This window comes from Sturnira hondurensis, unplaced genomic scaffold (assembly GCF_014824575.4).
Source record: "Sturnira hondurensis isolate 20B ecotype Veracruz unplaced genomic scaffold, ASM1482457v3 Scaffold0021214, whole genome shotgun sequence".
NCBI classification, from domain to species: domain Eukaryota; kingdom Metazoa; phylum Chordata; class Mammalia; order Chiroptera; family Phyllostomidae; genus Sturnira; species Sturnira hondurensis.
Genome location: NW_028093845.1, coordinates 4,164,721 through 4,186,786, shown reverse-complemented (window position 1 = coordinate 4,186,786; position 22,066 = coordinate 4,164,721). Strand labels below are relative to the sequence as shown.

At 37.5% G+C, this 22,066-nt stretch overlaps 1 pseudogene; it reads right to left on the bottom strand.

Moving 5' to 3' along the window:
• Positions 1-9,919: 9,919 nt before the first annotated feature.
• Positions 9,920-10,033, bottom strand: LOC118977186 (uncharacterized; annotated as a pseudogene).
• Positions 10,034-22,066: the final 12,033 nt, after the last annotated feature.

The following is a 22,066-nucleotide window of genomic DNA, read 5'->3' as shown; positions in this document are numbered from 1 at the left end:
TCCAGCCACTGCACCTCCATACCTCCCTGGCATGTGAATATTGGGTTTCACATAGAAATGTGGAAAATGCCTTTAAGCTAATTTCTACATGAAATATAATATATTTGCCAGATAAGCTGGACCCTCATCACATTCATAAATCAATTATGTTTATCCTTAGCCAGGAAAGTACTAAAATGGTCTTTCCTCATTTTGAAATCCAAGCTGATATTCACAGTAATTATGCTGCCCTTCATATGAATCATGGTCCCATACTGCAGTTATGAGTACTGTGGCTGATTCATTTTCTGCTTTATAGTATTTGAAATGATAATTTCACTTGTGGTAGGATTTTGGGAGTTATTGAAGTAAATCCTTCTATTCACTAGCTTTTATTTTTTCTTCTCATTTTCAAGTCTCTTTGTTAAGATGTTACACCAAAGTTTTCTGAAAGCTATAGCAAGCAGGAGAACAAACTGTTAAATCCTACTGAAGCCAGCAAAGCCATACAAAGGAACGGTGAAGCCTCTCTCTCTACAACTTCCCCTTGATCTTGCCTTTCTTACAAGAGCCACATCACACCTGTCTTCTCATGTGTCCCTTTCAAACCTCTGAAATATATTTATGTTAATATTTTGTGCTAAAATACTTTTAAAATGCCAAAGTCCTTATTCCTGGTCCTTATCCAAATATACACAAATAAATATGAGTTTTTTAAGTGGCATATACGTCGTCATTTTGCAAGAACCACATCTAAAGGCCGATGTCTGATGCCCTCCTACCTCCAATATCACATTATTTTGTGCATATTGAGAAGGTGTCATGGAATATTTAGTTCGCGGATTACGTCCTGCTGCCATTTCCACATTAAATGCTCTGCTGTCAGAATTAGTGGAAACAGGTGGACCCCACAGACGCAAGACCATCTAACTCAGACTGCCAACCCCAGTGAATGGAAGGAGATAGGAAAGCCAGAGTCTTTTCCACACTGTCATCACTCCGAGATAACATAACAGTAAAGGGGGAAACTTGCATTGCAGATATTTGGGAGGGTCAGTCCAACGAGAAATTTCTTTCCATGACCACGGTCAAAAGTAGATTCTATTTCAACATTCAACCATGACAGGTTAACTTTAGGAGGGTTGTTTATATTACACTCCATTTCAGGGCTCTTCCTTCCCTGAAAAAACTGATTAAAGCCTATTCTCTTTGTACTGAAAGTACTGAGCTCTTCATTTTCAAATTTTAGTTGTGAAATTTTATCTTCATAATGAGAGTGGCCATTCAGTGAATGTTTACAATGTGTGGTACGCTGTGGCGAGAGCTTTGTAGTCACAATCCTATTCGAACCTGAAATGGCCCTTTGTTGTATTATCAACTCTTCCTCATATATGAAGATGTGAAACATCACACAACTAGTAAAGGCAAGATCCACATTGAATCCCAGGCTGTGGGGACTTCAGAGCCCATGTTTTCAGCTACCAGCTCATGCTGAATTTCTTTGCACTCACGCATAAATTGCTCAAGACCTGTGCTGTTTTTCCCCACATCTTTTCATTAGCCAGCATGTCTTGCTGTAACCAGTTGGTTTTTAGAAACTTCCTTTTTGCTTTTCCTTTTCCACGTGCACAAGGTTTTGTGTGTGTTTTAAGGAGTTAGAGTGAATACAGAACGAACAGTGATATTTTCCAAAAGCAGAATTTGTTTTAAATGGCTTCAACCATTTTCTCTACCAACACATTTGTTAAAAACCACATTAAAAGACCCAAAACTAGCTGCATTTTTATATTGACTGAAGATGATTCTATATTTTGTAATCTAGATTACAAAATATAGAATCATCTATTTTAGTATAGATGATTCTATATTTTGTAATGACTGGTTTTAAAAGATGTAGAATAACAGACAGACCTGCAACAGACGCAACAGACCTGCTGGCCTTCAAATGGGTACTTCAGCCTGCAAACCTGTCTCACTCCTGGCTTCGAATTTGGAGCTGCCATGACATCTAGTGGCCAAAGATTAGAGAAGCTATTCAATAGCCATAAAACATACAAGAGTTCTAATTTAGAAGCATATTTATGGTCTTATATAGCTAATGAAATTTTAAATTAGTACAGAGCTTTAGTTTACAACTCACTTTTCTATAAATTATTGGCTTGTGGACTTGAATGTAATGTCTTTCCTATTTTGTTTAGTTTTTTAAAAAATATTTATTGTAACTGATACACCAAAGTCATGGTTTGAGTACAGGAATGAAACTTAGCATTTGATTCTTTGTATTTTACTTCTACATGAATGACAAATCTTTACACAAAATGTCAATGATTAAATCAAACTTACATTTTTAAATGGGAGTCGAAATAAACAAATAATGAATTTGTACTAATTAAGTTAAATAATGATTAACATACAAGTAAATTTTCTGTGCCTTTTGCTGAGTTAATTAAATGGTGACTTCTGCTAAATTTTAAAAAATATTACTGCTATTAGAGGAAGAAAATAGAAGACCAGAAATTGGTTTATAAAAAGCAAAAAACATAACTAAAAATGAACAGCTTGTGAGCATTTTCAACAGATTTTTTATTTCAAAGGTCTATTCTTTAGTAATCAAGTTTTCTGTAGTTTAAGCTAAAAGAAAACAGCATATGCGAATGACCAGGAAAAATTATTTTTTCTGATATAATTCCTCAGCCTAAGAAACTCCAAAAGCAATGTCTGAGAGAAAGTTTGATGCACGAGTGATTTATTAAAGACTACAACTGCAGGAGCAAAAGTGAGGGACAGTAGGGGGCAGGAGAAACAAGAGTGGATATCAAGGCAAAGATAGCTGATATAAAGGTACAATATGGAGTTGGCTACTACTAGATACAAATAGGTGATAGACCTGTGGGACCTTCTGAAAAGACATTAGATGTACTATATCTCCAAATCATCAACTGGACAGATAAAAGGGTAGAGCATTTATTTCTCTGTCAACTCACAGCCCCATTGGTCAAGATTTGTTACATGGGTAGCAAATTCTCCTATACTTCCAGGTGAGTTCACGTCCCAGACCGTAGGTGTCAGAGAAGACTATATGGGCTAAGGCAAGGTGATTCCAGTTTCATGTATACAAAGCAGGTCAGTTACATACAGACCTGTTCTCTGCAGCCATGACTGGAAAGAAAAAGGCCAAGTGGATCTGCAGTGATAAAAGAGATGTCCCAATACAATTACGTATAGATGAGGTGTGTCCAGAAAAAGTCCAGCCATTGTCAATATAACAAGAATGGTTTGCACGACATTGATGTAACCTGGCAGCCAAGGAGAGTGGACTGGAATGTGAGTGTTGAACAATGATGCCTTCCCTGTCCTAGTTAGTGGGGGCAGTAGATGCCGTTGAGTGAGCATATGTACTGTGTGGACATTGTGTTCAAAATGACTGAACAAATAGAACAAAGAATCTACATGAGATTTTGCATTAATCTTGAGCATTCCTCCACAGAAACTATTTGGATGATTCAGAAGGCTGCAGCTATGGACAACTGGTGATTGGCAGCTTTACCACTACAACGCAACCACTCATGCATCATGTCTCCTACACAGATTTTTGGTGAAACATCAAATCACCCAGGTGACTCAGCCCCCTTACATCCTAGATTTGGCACTCTGCAACTTTTGGTTTTTCCAAAAACTAAAACTAAAATCACCTTGGAAAGGGAAGAGATTTCAGACCATGGATGAGATTCAGGAAAATACAACTGGGTAGGTTATGGCATTCCGGAAAAGAATTTTACAGAGTGTTTTGAACAGTGGAAGAGACCCTGGGCTAACTGCAAGGTCCCAAGTGCCTACTTTGAAGTGGAGTGAGGTGTCATTGTCCTATGTATGATGTTTCTTGAATCTTGTATCTTTTTCAATAAACATTTCTGTTTTTTATAGTATGTGGCTGTATACCTTCTGGACAGACCTCATATTATATATGTTGTGTTCATAATAAATAGGTCCTTCAAGTTCATTAATAGGGATAACATTATATTTTATGGACATTATTAAATATGTTGATTGATTGATGTAATCACTCTGGCAAATACAAGGTAGAAGTCAAAATTGCAAAGAGACTTTGAACCAGCAGTGAAATCCAATTATCTTGATTGGCAATTATTTTAGCAGTGTTAGTTGAAATAATGTTCAGAGAAGAAATTATGTGGAAATATTTTAATCTTGTAAAAATTCAATATTTAAAACCAATTATATTGCCCTGGCTGATGAGGCTCAGTGGATTGAATGTTGGCCTGAGAACCTAAGGTTGGAGGTTTGATCCCCAGTCAAGGCACATGCCTGGGTTGTGGGCCAGGTCCCAAGTTGGGGGTGCGTGAGAGGCATCCACATATTCAGGTTTCTTTCTTTCTCCTTCCCTTCACCTCTCTCTAAGAACAAATAAATAGGACTTCTGCCTAGATGGAGGCATAGGTGGAAACACTGTGTCTTCTCCCACAACCAAGTTTGAATACAACAAAGGTTTGGAGAAACAAAGACACAACCAAAGGACAGAAAATTGAATTATACGGAAGTCTGACTACATCTAACCGTTCAACAGGGACGGTAAGAGGGGCGGAGCCAGCAGCGAGCAGGGTCGGGGAGGACAGGTCCCCCGACCCAGGCGCGCAGGCAGCCCGGAACTAGTCGGGGTGCGGGCAGACTGACCGTGGGCACACATTCGCGCACAGTGAGACAGACCACTCAGGCCCCAGGGGGCGAGGGCTGACGGTGGTGGCACACTCACGTGCAGTGGGACGAAACACTCGGGCCTAGTGACGGCAGCAACTGCGGCACCGGGTGAGGGCCGCCGCGCAGACGGCAGACAGGACGCCATAGTCCCTCTTTGACCCCGCCCCCACATACAGCGTCACAACCCAGCAACTTAGTTGCCCTGTTCTAGTGAACACTTTAGGGCTCTAATCCTGCTATGAAACAGGCACGAACAGCCCAAAAGATGGTGCGAGAAGAACGCAAAGTCCCAGAGCCAATAACTCTAAGCGACTGAGAAATTGCCAGCCTCTCAGAAGCACAATTCAAGACACTATTTATCAGGATGCTCACAGAACTGGTTGATTATAGTCACAAATTAGAGGAACATGGTCACACATTAGAGGAACATATGAAGGCTAAACTAATTGAAATGAAGGGAGATGCACAGGAAACCAATAGTGATGGAAAGGAAACTGGGACTCAAATCAATGGAATGGACCAGAAGGAAGAACAAAACATCCAACCAGAAAGGAATGAAGAAATAAGAATTCAAAAAAATGAGGAGAGGCTTAGGAACCTCCAAGACATCTTTAAACGTTCCAACATCCGGATTATAGGGGTACCAGAAGGGGGAAAGAAACAGCCACTAGTGGAAAATGTATTTGAACAAATAATAAAGGAGAACTTCCCCAGTCTGGCAAAGGAAATAGACTTCCAGGAAATCCAGGAAGCTCAGAGAGTCCCAAAGAAGTTGGACCCAAGAAGGAACACACCAAGGCACATCATCATTACATTAGCCAAGACCAAAATGAAGGAGAGAATCCTAGAAGCATCAAGGGATAAGGGGACAGTCACCTACAAAGGAGTACCCATCAGACTGTCAGCGGATTTCTCAAAAGAGACCTTACAGGCAAGAAGGGGCTAGAAAGAAGTATTCCAAGTCATGAAATCCAAAGAACTACATCCAGGATTGCTTTATCCAGCAAAACTTTCATTTAGAATGGAAGGACAGATAAAGTGCTTCTCAGATAAGGTCAAGTTCAAGGAGTTCATCATCACCAAGCCCTTATTATATGAAATGCTAAAGGGACTTATATAAGAAAAAGAAGATGAAAAATATGAACAGTGAAAGGACAGCAAACACACAGTTATTAACAACCACACCTAAAACAAAAGCAAACCAAGAGGACAGCTAGATCAGGAATGGAACCATAGAAATGAAGAACACATGGAGGGTTAGAAACAGGGGGGTGGGAGGGGGAGAAGGGGGGAGAAGGCACAGAAAATAGCATAGATGGTAGGTAGAAAATAGATAGGGGGAGGGCGAGAATAGTGGGGGAAATATAGAATCCAAAGACCTTGAGACACGTGGTTATAAACTAAGGGGGGGAGAATGGTGGGGGAGGGAGTGTGCGGGTGGAGGGGAATGAAGGGGGGAATAGAACAACTGTAATGGTATAATCAATAAAATATATTTAAAAAAAGAACAAATAAATAAATAATCTAAAAACAAACTCAATTATCTTTATATGAAATCCTGATATGGTGGAAATAGCTGGCTTCTGGGAGGAAACTTTTTTTTCAGCATGTCTTATTTTCAATCATAGTTGACATATATTATTATATTAGTTTTGGGTGTACATCTAGTGATTGGACATTATATAACTTAATAAGTGACCATCTCAATAAATCTCCCACCCATCTGACACTACACATAGTTATTAGACTTTTATTGACTGTACTGTCTATGCTGTACTTGACATACGCACAACTATTCTATAACAACCAATTTGTACTTCTTAATTTCTTCACCTTTTTTGCCCACCCACCCATCCTCCCTTCCATTTTGCAACCATCAAAACATTCTCTGCATCTATGATTCTGTTTTTGCGCTGCTTGTTTGTATTTTCTCCTTTAGATTCAATTGTTGATAAATATGTATTGCCATTTTATTGTTCATATTTTTCTTCTTCTTCTCCTTTTTCTTTTTCAAGATGGCCCTTTAACATTTCATTTAATACTGGTCTGGAGGTGATGATTTCCTTTAGCTTTTTCCTATCTGGCATGGGCACAGCCTGTTCCACACCTCAGTACTCCTCCTACCAGTCTTGATGTATCTTCTTTCAATCCCTAGATATAAGACTTCCATTCAGCTTGATTTCAGCTTGATTTGCAAATTATTGTTTTTCTGTGGCTGCAATTTTGATGTGTGTGTTCTTTCTTACTGCTATCAAGTTCAGTTAACAATAGGTCAAAAATTTAAATGTAAAAAGTAAAAATAGCAGACAACATAGGTAAATTTTTTATAATCTTTTGGATGAGGAATGATGAAAATCTTAATAAGGAAATTTTCTTACTTAAATTGTAAGACCTTCTGTGGTACAAAGAAATACAAAAATAAATAAAACTTTGTAGCATGTATGACAAATAGTTAATATCTGTAATATTAAAAGAGTACTATCCAATCAATAAATAAAAGATGAACACTGTAACAGAGTATGCCAAAGAACTTAAATATATTCAAGAATGAAAATGTTAAATATAAAGTAAAATGAAAATATACCAATAGCTAACATTATTAAGAGTGAGTTTACCAGGAACTGTTGTAGAAACTTTATATGTAATAATTCCATTGATCCTCACAGCAGTCCTACAAGGTCAGTATTATTGTCACCCTTTTGCAGATGAGTAACACAAGACATTGAGAGGATCAATAACTGGTGCAAAGTCAAAAAGCTGTTAAGAAATAAAGCTTGAATTTGAATTTGCATAGTCAGACTCCAGAGCCTAAGATCTTAACCAAATGCACACATTATTAATCAAAAATGCAAAGGCAATGATTTATTACTTTTTGCCTAGTCAAATGACCATGATCTTAAACATTATCAGCACTCATGGGCACTCATAAATAGTTGGTGAAAGTTTCAAATAACAGAATCCTTCTGGAAGGCAGTCTAGCAATGTGCTCCTATGTGAAATGTCTTCTCTGTGTCCCTGACATTCTTTCTCTTGGATAACAGCATATCCCAAGAAGATAAGGAATCAGACAAATGTCTACGCAAAAATGTTCTTCATAGCACTGTTAATAATGGGAAGAAGAAGGAAATGGAAACCACAATGTTCACCAGTGCCAAGTGTTTTTTTAAAAAGTGGAGCTATAGAATGAATGAATGCACAGCCTTAAAAAGAGGTGATCCGTTAATTTGACAGGGAGAGGTCTGAAGATCACTGAGTATAAATTCTAATTACAAAGCAGAATATGGACAACGCTTTTCAACTTTTTGTTGTTATAGATCACGAGAGGTTTATAAAGTCTACAATTCATGTAGCTTAATATGTCACTTATCCTCAATTTAATAGATAATGGAAAGCATGGTTCCCCATTATTAACCACTGATGCATAGTATAAAGATATATGTAAATAAATGCATGCACATATATGTAGACATGTGTGTATATATGCATGCATGCATACATAGGGTGGGGCAAAAATAATTTTACAGCTGTATGGAAAATAATATAATATTTAATAAATAATACAAAAATAAATTGTTTCACATACAACTGGTACCCTAGTTTTGCCCTACCCTATACACATATGTATGCATGTGTGCGTGTATATACATATGTGTATATGTGAGCATGTTTGCAAAAAACTCAGGATGAATCTTCACAAAAACTTGGAAAATAAACATTGGCCTGAATAATAGTATTGAGAACTATTTATAGTTCCATCTTTATAGTTTCTATTTTATTTGAATTTTCTATACCATTGAATATTATCAAATTAGAAAATAAAGTAAAGCTATTTTGTCTGGGAAAATAATTCATGCCTTTGGCAAGTTATTCTTAAGCTGACAAAGACGATCTTTCTCTATTCCCTACAGGCCATGGAAGTTTCTAAACACCTTACAACCAGATTTCACTAATTTCATCTGCTGTGTAACTGCTACACTTGTGGGCCATTAAACAAGGACCAATATATGGAAAACCCATGCTTCCTTTATAAATGACACTCTTACACATTAAGATGGAAGAAATGTTAACCTGCTTTGTGAATTTCAAAAAGCCAACTTCCTCCTCCCACAAGAGGTAACTCCTCACATTCCTGAAGGCTTTTAGCAGACCCCTAATCCTGGAGGAGAAGCAGCATGCACCAAACTTCAGGAGCCGCTGCCTTCGTTACACATTAAGAAGTCAATAACTCACTTCTACCAGGATTAGATCATTGATTCCAACATGATCTTAACAGAAGTGTTTAATGCCAGCTCCTTCCCTGCTAAATCTATTAGAATAGTACGTTCTTAGGACATATCCTCCCAAGAGAGCAGCAGGGTAGATTCAAGCTAAGAAAGCTAAATCAACTCATCTTGGCCAGTAGCTTAGCAATATAGCTATTAAAAAAAAAGGCCATGTTGCAAAACAGGAAATCCTGTGCCCTGAACCATTCACAGATTTCTACTGGAACTAATGGAGGCTGGGAAGCTCCTGATGTGGGATTAGGAATTAGGAATCAGGTACCAACTAAAAGCAGACCATGCTATAATAAACTCAATGAAAATCCAAAGCTGATTGTTTATAAAAAATCATCTGATTTTTCTGCGAAAATGTGCATTTTACATGCACACACATGAATAAAAATAACAATGGGAAATAAATGTGAAAGTAAAATACTCCTAAAATTAAGGATAATCTCCTTTTCAGAAAGCTATACATAATTCAGCAGGGTTTAGTAAGGATAGAAATGTTAATTATACTAGAAAATAATTTATCCTCATTTAGACACAAGTTCAATTGTGATATAACTATTAAACATGCTTATATTTGACATATAAAAAATCAGTTAGTCTTTAAAATGAATAATTTAGAAATAGATGTGACGAAGAGATTTAATTCTAAATCCAGATCAGGTTTTAGGCATTACTTCATAATACATAACTATTCTGGGTAACAGGTATTAACTAATAGCAATTTTATAGGTAAAGAAACTAAGACCAATGAATTAGAATTGTGCAGCTCAAAGTCAAACAGTAAGTAAATGGAAGGACTGGGATAGTGCCTAGATCTTAACTTTAAAGTCCAAAACTTTTTTTTTCTGCATCATGCTTACTCCTTGCAATTTCAAAGAGAAGTTTATTGTTCAGGGTGGCTGAGACTCAGTTATTCATTTAATTTAAAAATACATAAAAACACAATATATAATTTCTTCAAGAGAGAAATAATATTAGCAGGCAGGAAATATATTACTTTTTTTTTCAATTAGCAATAATCGCACCTCAGATAAACCTCATTGGCTACAATACTGTCACTGTACAAAGCTGGAAATATATTTCATTACATAGGAAGATGTTGATGCCTTTTGAGTGAGCTTAATTACTAAAGTAGTAAAAAGACACCATTATGAATTGATTCATCTACCCAAACCCTGCGGATAATATACCAGGTACCATGTTCACGCTCCCCGTTGGAGCATTAGTTGAAGGAGCATTAGTTGAAGATGAAGAGTGACCCATAACTCCCAGTCTTACCCCAGGGAACTGGTCCCAAGATCACTGTAGAAAGAATGAATGTGTGAGTCAAATACAAGCGTTCTAACAAGTCTGCCCTTTAAGGGAGAGGGAAGCCTGAGCTGCCTATTAAAATCATTGGAAGCATGGTGGGAGCTGAGTAGGGAGCAGCCTACTCAGCAAACACAAAGAATGATACCTGGAAAAGAAATGCAGACCGCTCAAGCTTGCAGGACAGATATCATTGTAATACCACAGGTCACAAGGCTATATCAATGTCCTATAAATGGGAAATATGGCAGGACATAGAACTGAAGCCAGAGTGAAATGATTGGCTTGGGCTGCTGCAAGAGATTAGAGTGGGAAGTGAGAAGAGTTGTGAGCCATCCCAAGATCCACTGAGGAACGAGAGAGACTTGAAAAAATTAGGATTCTACTAAGCTGCTGGTACTTATAGCCAAAGCTTAGTTGGAGTGAAGGGTAGGCTGATGTAAGCACCAGGTCTAAAATTCTAGTATTCCAGGTCGACATATGTCTCTAGCCCACATGGTCCATGAGCCATGTTTCTCCCACCCTGCTACTTCAATATCCCCTAGGACACTTTCCCCTTCTGGCTGGATGAAGCCGGGCAGCAGAGACATCAGTTTTCAGTTCATTAGAAATGTTTGAAGACCCAGAGCCAGGAGTGCCACACCTAACTTCTCATATATCTTAGGTAACAATTTAGACATGGATACTCCTAGCTCTCAGAAAGACTGAGATATGTAGTCTTTAGTTAATCTAGTGTTATATAGTCTTTAATTTATCTTAGCCACAATTCTACAATTATGGAAGAAGAGAACAAATGTGCATGCACAACCAACAGTCTCTGCCTATCAACCAGTAGTCTTCTACCTCCATTGTTACTCACTTGCCCATGATTGTACGCCTCCCTTCAGAAAGCTAGAAATTTGGCAAGTGGTACAGTTCTTTGCATGTACGTTTATGATTCCTACAACTTTTGTGTCGGTAGTACATAATCCACAGTTCAAGTTCATCCCCCCCACACACACACACACACTAAATTGCTTTGTTGTATTTACAAAATCCCAAACTAGAAAAAAATCCATGAGGTATTACTTGGATGAGGTATCTGAGCCAATGCCCAGAACAGCAAGAAGCACCCTTCACAGAACAGAATCTTAACTTGACATAAAACATATTATTGCAGTGTATCTTTTAATTTCTTGTTTTTTTAATATATTTTATTGATTATACCATTACAGTTGTTCTATTCCTCCCTTCATTCCCCTCCACCCGCACACTCCCTCCCCCACCATTCTCCCCCCTTAGTTTATAACCACGTGTCTCAACTTCTTTAGATTCTCTATTTCCCCCACTATTCTCGCCCTCCCCCTATCTATTTTCTACCTACCATCTATGCTATTTTCTATGCCTTCTCCCCCCTTCTCCTCCTCCCACCCCCCTGTTGCTAACCCTCCATGTGCTCTCCATTTCTGTGGCTATGCTCCTGATCTAGCTGTCCTCTTGGTTTGGTTTTGTTTTAGGTGTGGTTGTTAATAACTGTGGGTTTGCTGTCCTTTCACTGTTCATATTTTTAATTTTCTTGTTCTTAGATAAGTTCCTTTAATATTTCATACAATAAGGGCATGGTGATGATGAACTCCTTGAACTTGACCTTATCTGAGAAGCACTTTATCTGTCCTTCCATTCTAAATGAAAGTTTTGCTGGATAAAGCAATCTTGGCTGTAGGTCTTTGGATTTCATGACTTGGAATACTTCTTTCCAGCCCCTTCTTGCCTGTAAGGTCTCTTTTGAGAAATCCGCTGACAGTCTGATGGGTACTCCTTTGTAGGTGACTGTCCCCTTATCCCTTGCTGCTTCTAGGATTCTCTCCTTCATTTTAGTCTTGGCTAATGTAATTATGATGTGCCTTGGTGTGTTCCTTCTTGGGTCCAACTTCTTTGGCACTCTCTGAGCTTCCTGGATTTCCTGGAAGTCTATTTCCTTTGCCAGACTGGGGAAGTTCTCCTTTATTATTTGTTCAAATACATTTTCCACTCGTGGCTGTTTCTTTCCCCCTTCTGGTACCCCTATAATTCGGATGTTGGAACGTTTAAAGATGTCTTGGAGGTTCCTAAGCCTCTCCTCATTTTGTTGAATTCTCATTTCTTCATTCCTTTCTGGTTGGATGTTTTGTTCTTCCTTCTGGTCCATTCCATTGATTTGAGTCCCATTTTCCTTTCCATCGCTATTGGTTTCCTGGACATCTCCCTTCATTTCAATTAGTTTAGCCTTCATATGTTCCTCCAATTTGTGACTGTACTCTACCAATTCTGTGAGCATCCTGATAAATAGTGTTTTAAATTGGGCTTCTGAGAGCCTGGCAATCTGTTGGTCACTTAGAGTTATTGGCTCTGGGACTTTGAGTTCTTCTTGAGCCATCCTTTGGATTGTTCGTGCCTGTTAAGTAGCAGGAACAGAGCGCTAGGTGTTCACCAGAGCAGGGCAACTAAGTTGCTGGGTTGTGACGTCGTATGTGAGGGCGGGGTCAAAGAAGGACAATGGCTTCCCTCCAGCGCCCGCCGCCGCAGCGACCCCCACCAGCACCGCAGCCACCACCGTCACCAGGGCCACGCACTCCGCTCCACTGCACGCGAGTGTGCCACCACTGTCAGCCCTCCACCACTGGGTTCGCCCCCTGGGGCCTTCGTGGTCCGTCTCACTGCGTGCGAATGTGCAACCTTGGTCAGTCTGTCCCGCACCCCGACTAGGTCCGGGCTGCCTGCGCTCCTAGGTCTGTCCTGCCCGACCCTGCTCCACTGCTGGCTCTGCCTCTCTTACCTTCCCCGGGGAACGGTTCCTAGCTGTCGGACTTCCGTATAAATCGATTTTCTGGCCTCTGGGTGTGTGTTAGTTCTCCAAAACTTTTGTTGTATCCAAACTTGGTTGTGGGAGAAGGTACAGTGTTTCCACCTATGCCTCCATCTTGGCGGAAGTCCCTAATTTCTTGTTTTAATCATTAGTCTTCACAAATCTATGAAAATCTGTGGGAACATGTATTAAAAGCACAGGTTATTTGGATAACTAGACTTTTTTCTATAATAGATTCAAATAATCCCTAATTATACAGAATATTTGGTTGAAAAATTTCAGTAAATCTGGCTATAGCTATTTTACTAAATTTAACCATTGGAATATTGATTTTTATCCAATTCATTCAAATAAATTATGTGCACAGACTATCTTAGAAAATAAATACATATAGACTCTGTTAAAGGCCAACAAACTCGAATTTTAGTGCATAAAAGTCTCAAAATTTTAATACTTAAGAGTTGACATAATTTTATTAAAATAGTATTAATTGAATGTACTGAAATAAGTTTAAATTATTATTTAACATTAAAGAGTGTTTCCTTTTATAGCCAGTTAATTACATTAACATTAACATTACATTTTAATGAAATAATTCTAATCAACATGATTAAATAATTTTGAGATTATGTCTGGAAAAAAATTTGAACAAACCTAGTTTGGAATGAGTAAGCTACAGGCGCTCAGCGTCAAAGATAGGTTGGAGTGAAGGTGAAGTGATAGGTTATGAAAAGCAAACATACGGCAGTAAAAAAACATTCATCTCAACCCATGAACAGTATGTGAAGTATACAAAGTGGAAAAGAATCTTAAGAAATCAGTGAAGCATCTGAACATAATACTAAGAATTTTCAATTAGCAATAAATGTAAAATTTTATTGTGAGTTTTAAATTTCTGAAAGGTGTTTGCACACACAAAGCAGACCAGTTCAGTGAATTATGTGTATCTCTACACATCCCCAGGAAAAGACAACCAGACCAGCAACAAAGCAGGCTCAACACACACAGTGCCTGCAGATCGTTGATCTTAAATTTAAAGAGAGAAGAAACAGACCCAAAGACGGTTGTTAAGGAATTCTGGCAGAATCTCTTCAGAGAGAGAAGTTAATAGATGTAATAAATGACCCAGGGCACTGGTAGGAACAAATTATATAAATAAACTTAAGAAGAAGTTATACGAAAAACTTGGACCCAAACAAATGTGAACCTGTAACTTACCAAAGCAAACCGAGGAAACCAGGCCTACTAAACACTGCCTGACCTGCCCCTCCTGTTCTTTACTCAGTTAGAGGAGCATCCTCTTAAACTGTCACTTCGACAAATGTAAGCAAAATAATTTTGCAAAGGGATATTTTGCCTTATTAAACACTGCCTCCAATACATAGTCCAGATTTCCCTCTATGCTTAAAGAAAAAGTGAATGAATGTTGCTGCAGAAAATTTACTTTAGATTTTTCTGTTCTTTTTTTTTAAGATCGAAGAAGTTGCATGTCAGTTTCTGCTGTGTCCCTTTATTTTATTTTTTATTGAATTTATTGAATTTTTATTTTATTTTTTATTTTATTGGTGCAACATTGGTTAATAAAATTACATAGGTTTCAGGTGTACAATTTTATAATGCATCATCTGTATATTATACTGTGTGTTCACCACCCCAAGTCATCTCCCTCCCTCACAATTATCCCCTATTTACCCTCGTCTACCTCCCCCACTCCCTTTCCCTCTGGTGTCACCATACTGTCTGCATCTGTGAGCTCTTTTCCCTTCGCTCAAACACTTCACCTTGTTCACCTAATGCTACAACCTTCCCCTGCCCCCGACAGCTGTCAGACTGTTCTCTGTATCTATGATTCTCTTTCTGTTGTTTGTTAGTTTGTTTTGTTCATTAGATTCCACATATAAGCCAAATTATATAGTAGTTGTGTTTCTTTGATTGGCTTATTTTACTTAGCATATTACTCTCCAGGTCCACCAATACTGTTGCAAAAAGTAAAATTTCTTTCTTTTTATAACTGAGTAGTATTCCATTGTGCAAATATATCACAGTTTTTTTTATCAGCTCATCTATTGATGGGTACTTGAGCTGATTCCAAATCTTGGCTTATAAATAATGCTACAATGAACATGGGGTGAAAATATTCTTTTGAATTAGTGTTTTGGGTTCCTTCAGATACATTCTCAGAAGTGGAATCTCTGGCTCATAAGGCGCTTTCATTTTTAATTTTTGTAGGTAACTCCATACTACTTTCCACAGTGGCTGCACCCCTCTGCATTCCCACCAACAGTGCACTAGGGTTCCCTTTTCTTCACATCCTCGCTAACACTTGTTGTTTGTTGATTTATTAATGATGGTCACTGTGACAGGTGTGAGGCAATACCTCAGTGTGGCTTTAATCTGTATTTCTCTGATAATTAGTGACATTGAGCATCTTTTTATGTGTCTATTGGCCTCTTTGGAGAAATGTCTATTCACGTCTTGTGCCCATTTTAAATTGGGTCGTTTGGTTTTTTGGTGTTGAGTTTTATAAGTCCTTTATAAATTTTGGATATTAACCTCTTATCAGATGTCTTGGTGAATATGTTCTATTCAGTGTGTTGTCTTTCCATTTGTTGATGGTTTTCTTTGCTGTGCAAAAACTTTTTAGTTTGATATAGTCTCATATGTTTTTTTCTTTCGTTTTCCTTTCCCAAAGTGATATATCAGAACAAATATTGCTATGAGATTTTACTGCCTATATTTTCTTCTAGGATTTTTATGGTTTCAAGTCTAACCTTTAATTTTTTGATCCATTTTGAGTTTATTCTTGTGTATGGAGTAAGAAGGTGATCTAGTTTCTTTTCCTTCTTTTTTTTTTTTTTTGCATGTATCTGTTCAATTTTTCCAACACCATTTAATGAATAGACTAATGGTTTACCCTATTGTATATGTTTGCTTCCTTCATCAAATATTAATTGATCATAAAGGTGTTGGTATATTTCTGGGCTCTCTATTCTGTTCCATTAATCTATATGTTTGTTATTATGCTAGAGTTTTTTATTTAAATTATCATTACCACAGGCTCTTAAATAACTTAACAATCTGTTTGCTTTGCAGATCTCAAATAGAACTCTTTAAGATAAATTTTAACTCACTACAAATCATAAAATTATTCCATATAAAGTCTGTTTATTAAATGTGTTAGACTATTTTATAGTCCCTTTAAATTTATAAAAAGACAAAGAATTGCCTGGCAGAAATACTTGCAAAAGTAATTTCTATGATTTAAAATATCACTTTACACTAAAAAAAAGTGGAAAGTACACCAAGAATATCTGAAATAACCAAGGCTGGGAATTGAGTTAGTAATTCTGACATGAGCCAAGATGATGTCATTTTATGTGGAGCCATCCTTAAGACAAAGATTACAGCCCTAAACTTTATCTATTAGACTTTCATTATTTTGGCTAATTCTAAGAGGAAGTGTTTCAGACTTCTTGGTCTCCTGATTACAAGGAATTTAATAACTTATTGGGGGGTTCGACAGCACACAGCCCTTTTCCCATTTTTGGATGCAAACAAATTCCTGAAAAAATATGGTTACAAATTAGTACGGCTCCCAGCAAATATTATTAAGATTGATGTTTTAGCATCTCTGAAATATACCACTTAACTTTTGAGATTTTAGCTGTGCACACAACATAGCCCTCCCTGAAAGTAACTACATATGTCCAAGTTAGCTTTGTAACCCATCACACTGGCACATTAAATCATTAGGAATGTTATTAGTGACAAATAACTTGTTTCTGTCAAACTACAAAGATTTTCCAAACAAAGTTGCTGTGTCAACAACTGGACATTATTAGTTTTTTCCTATGAGAGTCTCAGTAGGAATTAGCAACAGTAGAAACTCTGTGAAGCTTCAGAATTCCAACAGGACTATCTGGAAGATTCTAGAAAGGCTACTTTCTGGATGTATAGCTGTAACCTCTCCTAACTCTGTGGTTACTGTACAGATGAACTGTGTGTGTGTGTGTGCTTCTCCATGGCTTCCCTCTGTTGCTGCACATCAGGTGGTTACCAGTTTCAAAGAAGATATCACATCAGAGTATTTTGTCACAAGTCTTTAGCCTATGAATCTGTGGTGATTAGACATTGCTTTTCTTCCCTTATTTTCACAACCATAGCTGAAATTGAATTATTGTGAACCTCCAGCTACTCGCCAAGCCAACTACCCATGAACACACACACAACACAGAGAGCAAGCAATCTAGTCATCTAAAATGTCTACTTATAAATAGATATGCCAACTTAATTTATTAGGAGGTTGCAGTCAAAATTAAGCTCTTATAAGTCTCTAAAGAATCCTTATCATTTTGGATTCAAAAACTACCCAAAACATGATATATATAAAATGTCTTCCATTTGTGTCATACAAGTTACTTAGGAGATAAAGATGTTACACACAAGTGTTTTGAGGCCCTGATTAGGTTCTTCACTGATTATGAGGAACAAAGGAAAAAATATTGGTAATGGGCTTCCATCTGGATTTCACACAGCCTGAAGTCTGTGTTATTCTGAACAAAACTGAACTTGGAAGTGGTTAGATTTTCCTCATTGCTTTCATTTTCTGACAGGTGTGACATGATACTGTTAAAATATATATTTAAATGCAGTAATGTAAGAAAAATCATAAGTTATATAGTTTGTATTTCACAAACCCAAATCTATTTGATACGTATATGCTGTCCTCATAAAAGAATAAAATGTAATTTAAGGCCTAGCTAGGTTGCTCAGTTGGTTGGAGCATTGTCCCATACACCAAAAGGTTGCAGATTTGATTCTTGGTCAGGGCACATATGTAGGTTGTGGGTTCCATGCCCGGGACACATACAAGAGGCAACCAGTTCATGTTTCTCACAGTAATGTTTCTCTCTCCCCATCTGCTTTCTCTCGCTCTAAAATTGACAAACATATCCTTGGATGAGGATTTTTTTCAACGTAATATGAAGTTTATTAAATTAGCATACTTTCACTTGCTAACTAATTTATTCCTCAGAAATAATTATATGATATAGGCATTATTATCTCTATTTTCCAGTACATCGACTGAAACTCTGATGTTGAGTGATTTGCGCAAAGCTATAAAGCTAGGAATTGATGGACTCTGATTTCGAGCCCAAGATTTTTCAACATCAGATCCAATGCTCTTTTCACTACACCATGTTGCATCCTTACACAGCACTCAGTATTCTTTCTGGCTGAAGGACAATACTGAAAAAAAGCTCAGCATATGACTCCAAGGAACCTGTGTGGATTTCCAGCTTTGAGAGATAAGGAAGCAGTTTGGAGAACGGCAATAAATTCCTGTGTCCTCCAACTGATAGTATCCCAGAGCCATTCATCTTAACCTTGGCAAAGGTACATTGATTTTTGGTTTAGTTTCTTTCTCTGGATTTCATTAAGATGGTGTTTGTGTAAATCAAAAGTAGAAGAATGAAAATTGGTAAAAGAAAAAAACTTAGTGGGTAAAGAAATCTAGTATGTATTTTATAAATACAATACTCTTTATAAAACAAATCTCTGACACATTTTATGTAATTTATGTAAATTAAATGTTATGTTCCTCAAAGGAATTAATTGCTCAAAAGGATACGTTAGGGTAATTTTTACAAGCAAGTATTAATCTTGAACGTATTGGTTTTTAAGCACTGTAGCACGATGGCTATCAGCAAGGACTTCAGAGCCAGAGTTCCCAGGATTTAATTCCGATTCCTTCATTTAATGGAGATGTAGCCCTGAGTAAGTTACTGACCTTCACAGTATCTCATTTTTTTCACTTGTAAAATAGGGGGCGCATAAGAATAATGTCCTTCTCAAGAGTTATTATGAGAGTTAAATAAAAATATGTATTAAGTATTTGGAACTGTAAATATTAGCACATAGTAAGTAATAGACATGTTAACTAAAAATACTATCACAGTGCTTAAAAACAATGTACCTCTGTTACAAATTGCTGCTTAACTGGGACCTGAATAAACATTGATGATGATGATGATAGAAAATTATCATAACCATATTAGCTACATTATTGATCTCTATAGTGTATAGTACTTTGGTTATAAGCCAAATCTCTATACCTGAAAACACTGTTAAGCTAGTTCTCAAATACATGGGAAAAAGGCATTGAGGAATGTGTAAGTAAGACTATAAACTGAAATCAAGAGATAGATAGACAGGTATTATATACTTACAGAGATAAAGATACATATACAATAAATAGACACAAAAAAGATGACAATCATATAGAAACAAACTTGATAAGTGAAGTGAAATGATAGTTTGCCTACCTGAGAATATCAAGATCTTGATGTTTTTAAAAAATTGTTCCAGACCAGATGCAAAAAAGTCTGAAATTTTACTATTAAAACTATGCATTCTATTGAATAAATTTCCCTCATTATTTAAAAAAAAACTTCTCCTAAGAAGGGTTAGCCACACATAAATTAATTTACTCAGGTATGTGATTGGTCAGATTCTCTTTCCTAGGAAAAACAGAGAAGCACAGGGCAGCAGAGTTCAGTCTCGTTTAGGACTCTGCTTGGGAGAGGAAGAGGAAAGGAGAGACATGGAAAGGAATAAAACTAGTAGGGGGTCCACTAAAAGAGGATAGAACTAGCCCTAGCTTGAGTTTCTTTTTTTCCTTAGACCCTGTTTAGTGAACTTTTTCTGTAAAGTGTGAGAGTAAATATTTTAAGCTCTGCAGGCTTTACAGTCTCGGCATAACTACTCAACTCTACCGCTCTAGCACAAAAGCAGCCATACAGAGCACTTCGACAAGTGAGAATGGCCTTGCCCTGATAGACCTCCATTTACAAATACAGACTTAGGTGCAAACTGGTCCCCGAGCTGCAGTCTGCTGTCCACGGCTCTAGACAAGTAGCCACTTGAGATTTTCTAATCAAACCTTTGCCATATTGCCCCATATAAACTACAATTAGGGTCCTGGCTGGTGTAGCTCAGTGGATTCAGCGCGGGCCTGCAAACCAGAGTATCGCAGTTCAATTCCCAGTCAGGGCACATGCCTGGGTTGCAGGCCAGTTCCCAGCAGGGGACGCATGAGAGGCAACCATACATTGATATTTCTCTCCTTCTCTCCTTCCCTTCTCCTCTAAAGATAAATATATAAAATCTTTTTAAGTTTTTTAAATACAATTAGTAGTAAAACTATGAAAAAAGCATTTATGTAAAGAAAGTAAAAACAACATATACATTAAACCTTTAATCCAAGTAAAATGCAAAGAAAACCCGAAGTTCCACTATATGTTATCCATATGTTACTGCTGTAAGGACATCCAAACCTGTAGAGAATTTTTATAATTCATTTGTGTCAAACAGGATAGGCTTGGAAGCAAGATCTGAACAGACTGAGAAAAACGCTTCCGAGAGAAACAGTTTGCAATTTCTTTTATGCATTGGAGATTAACAAGGTAATGTAAGGAAAATTACCTGAAGGTAGGAGAAAGCAACCTGGGGGCTGGATTACAGGCTAGTTGAGATTGTGTGCCCTCTTGCAGGTAATCAAGCTTTAGGAGGAGGGGTTTGAAAGGTTGGTCATGTATTTAGAAGGAGGGTCTGGGAGGGATGATTTCAAAAATTTATAAACTTAGGTGCACAGAAACAGTGGGTAAGTCTTGCTTAAGGCAAAAATAACACTTTTACTGAAGAGGTTACATGTCTGGGACGTGACTACCCAACATGACCTGCCCTGTTAGGAATTTATGATCAGATCGCCCTGTGAGGTTACTTTCCATAGAACCCCTTTTCCATCCACAATATAAACCCCATAACTAAGAGAACACGCCGGTCCCAGGTTGCCTCAAATTATTTTCTGGAATTTGTATGAGTCATTCTGTCTTCTTGTTCTGGACCCTACACACAAAGAGTTCCCCATTTTAACAAATAAAGAAACTATGGACAAAACCAGGTCAGACCTCCTCAAAGGCCTTTTCAATGAGGAGAGAGCCTGCTCTTACTATAAAAAGTGAGGTCATCTTCAGAAGGATTATAGAAAATTGAAACGGGGTTTAGAACAAAAAAGGAGACAGAAGTAGGCATTGGGTTGCCCCAAGGATGGCAAGAGATCATATCCCCTTCTCCTTTCCAATACATTAGGAAAAATTGAAATTATCATAAAAGGGAAAACCACTAATGCCCTCATAAATACTGGGGCTACTTTTTCTGTTCCTGACCCTATCCAATTAAGTTGTCCCCTTCCTCAGAGTAAAACTTCTGTAAAAATGGTAGACATATGTAATCAACCAACATCTGAATTTATAACAAAACTTATTCCCTTTAAGCTAGGGAATGTTAAAGAACAATATATATTTTAACTGGTCAAATCTGCCACAACTCATCCAATAAGGCAAGAATTTCCTGTAACCTGTGATGCCCACATATTCTTTTCTAATAAGAGTAAAATGTATTTAGAACTAAATGAGTCAGATGCTGAACTAATTGAGAAAAGCACGATTTTAATGTAACTTCAACAAGAGAAAACTAGTCTTGAGACTGAACGTTGCTGCAGGATGTCCCCATGGAGCTCTGAGCTCTTTTCAGTGCAGATATGGGAAGACCAAGTCAGACACCCTTATCAAAATAAGCACTGACAACACTTTACCTCTACCTAATACTCACCACTATCCACCAAGACCTGATGCACTAGCTGGAATTAAGCCCATTATGTAAGAATGCTTTGAGAGGGGGCTTATAATTCCGTGTACCATCCCCTATAATTCTCCTATCCTTACAATAAAGAAATCTAAACAAAAAGGATGAAGATTTGTTCAGAATCTCAGAGCTGTAAGTAAAATAGTTATTCCCATACATCTGTGTTTCCAAGCCCATGTAACTATTTTTAGCCATGTCTGTGGACTGCCAATATTTTTCATTAGTGGAGTTATGTAGTGCCTTTTTCAGCATTCCTGTAGAAAAA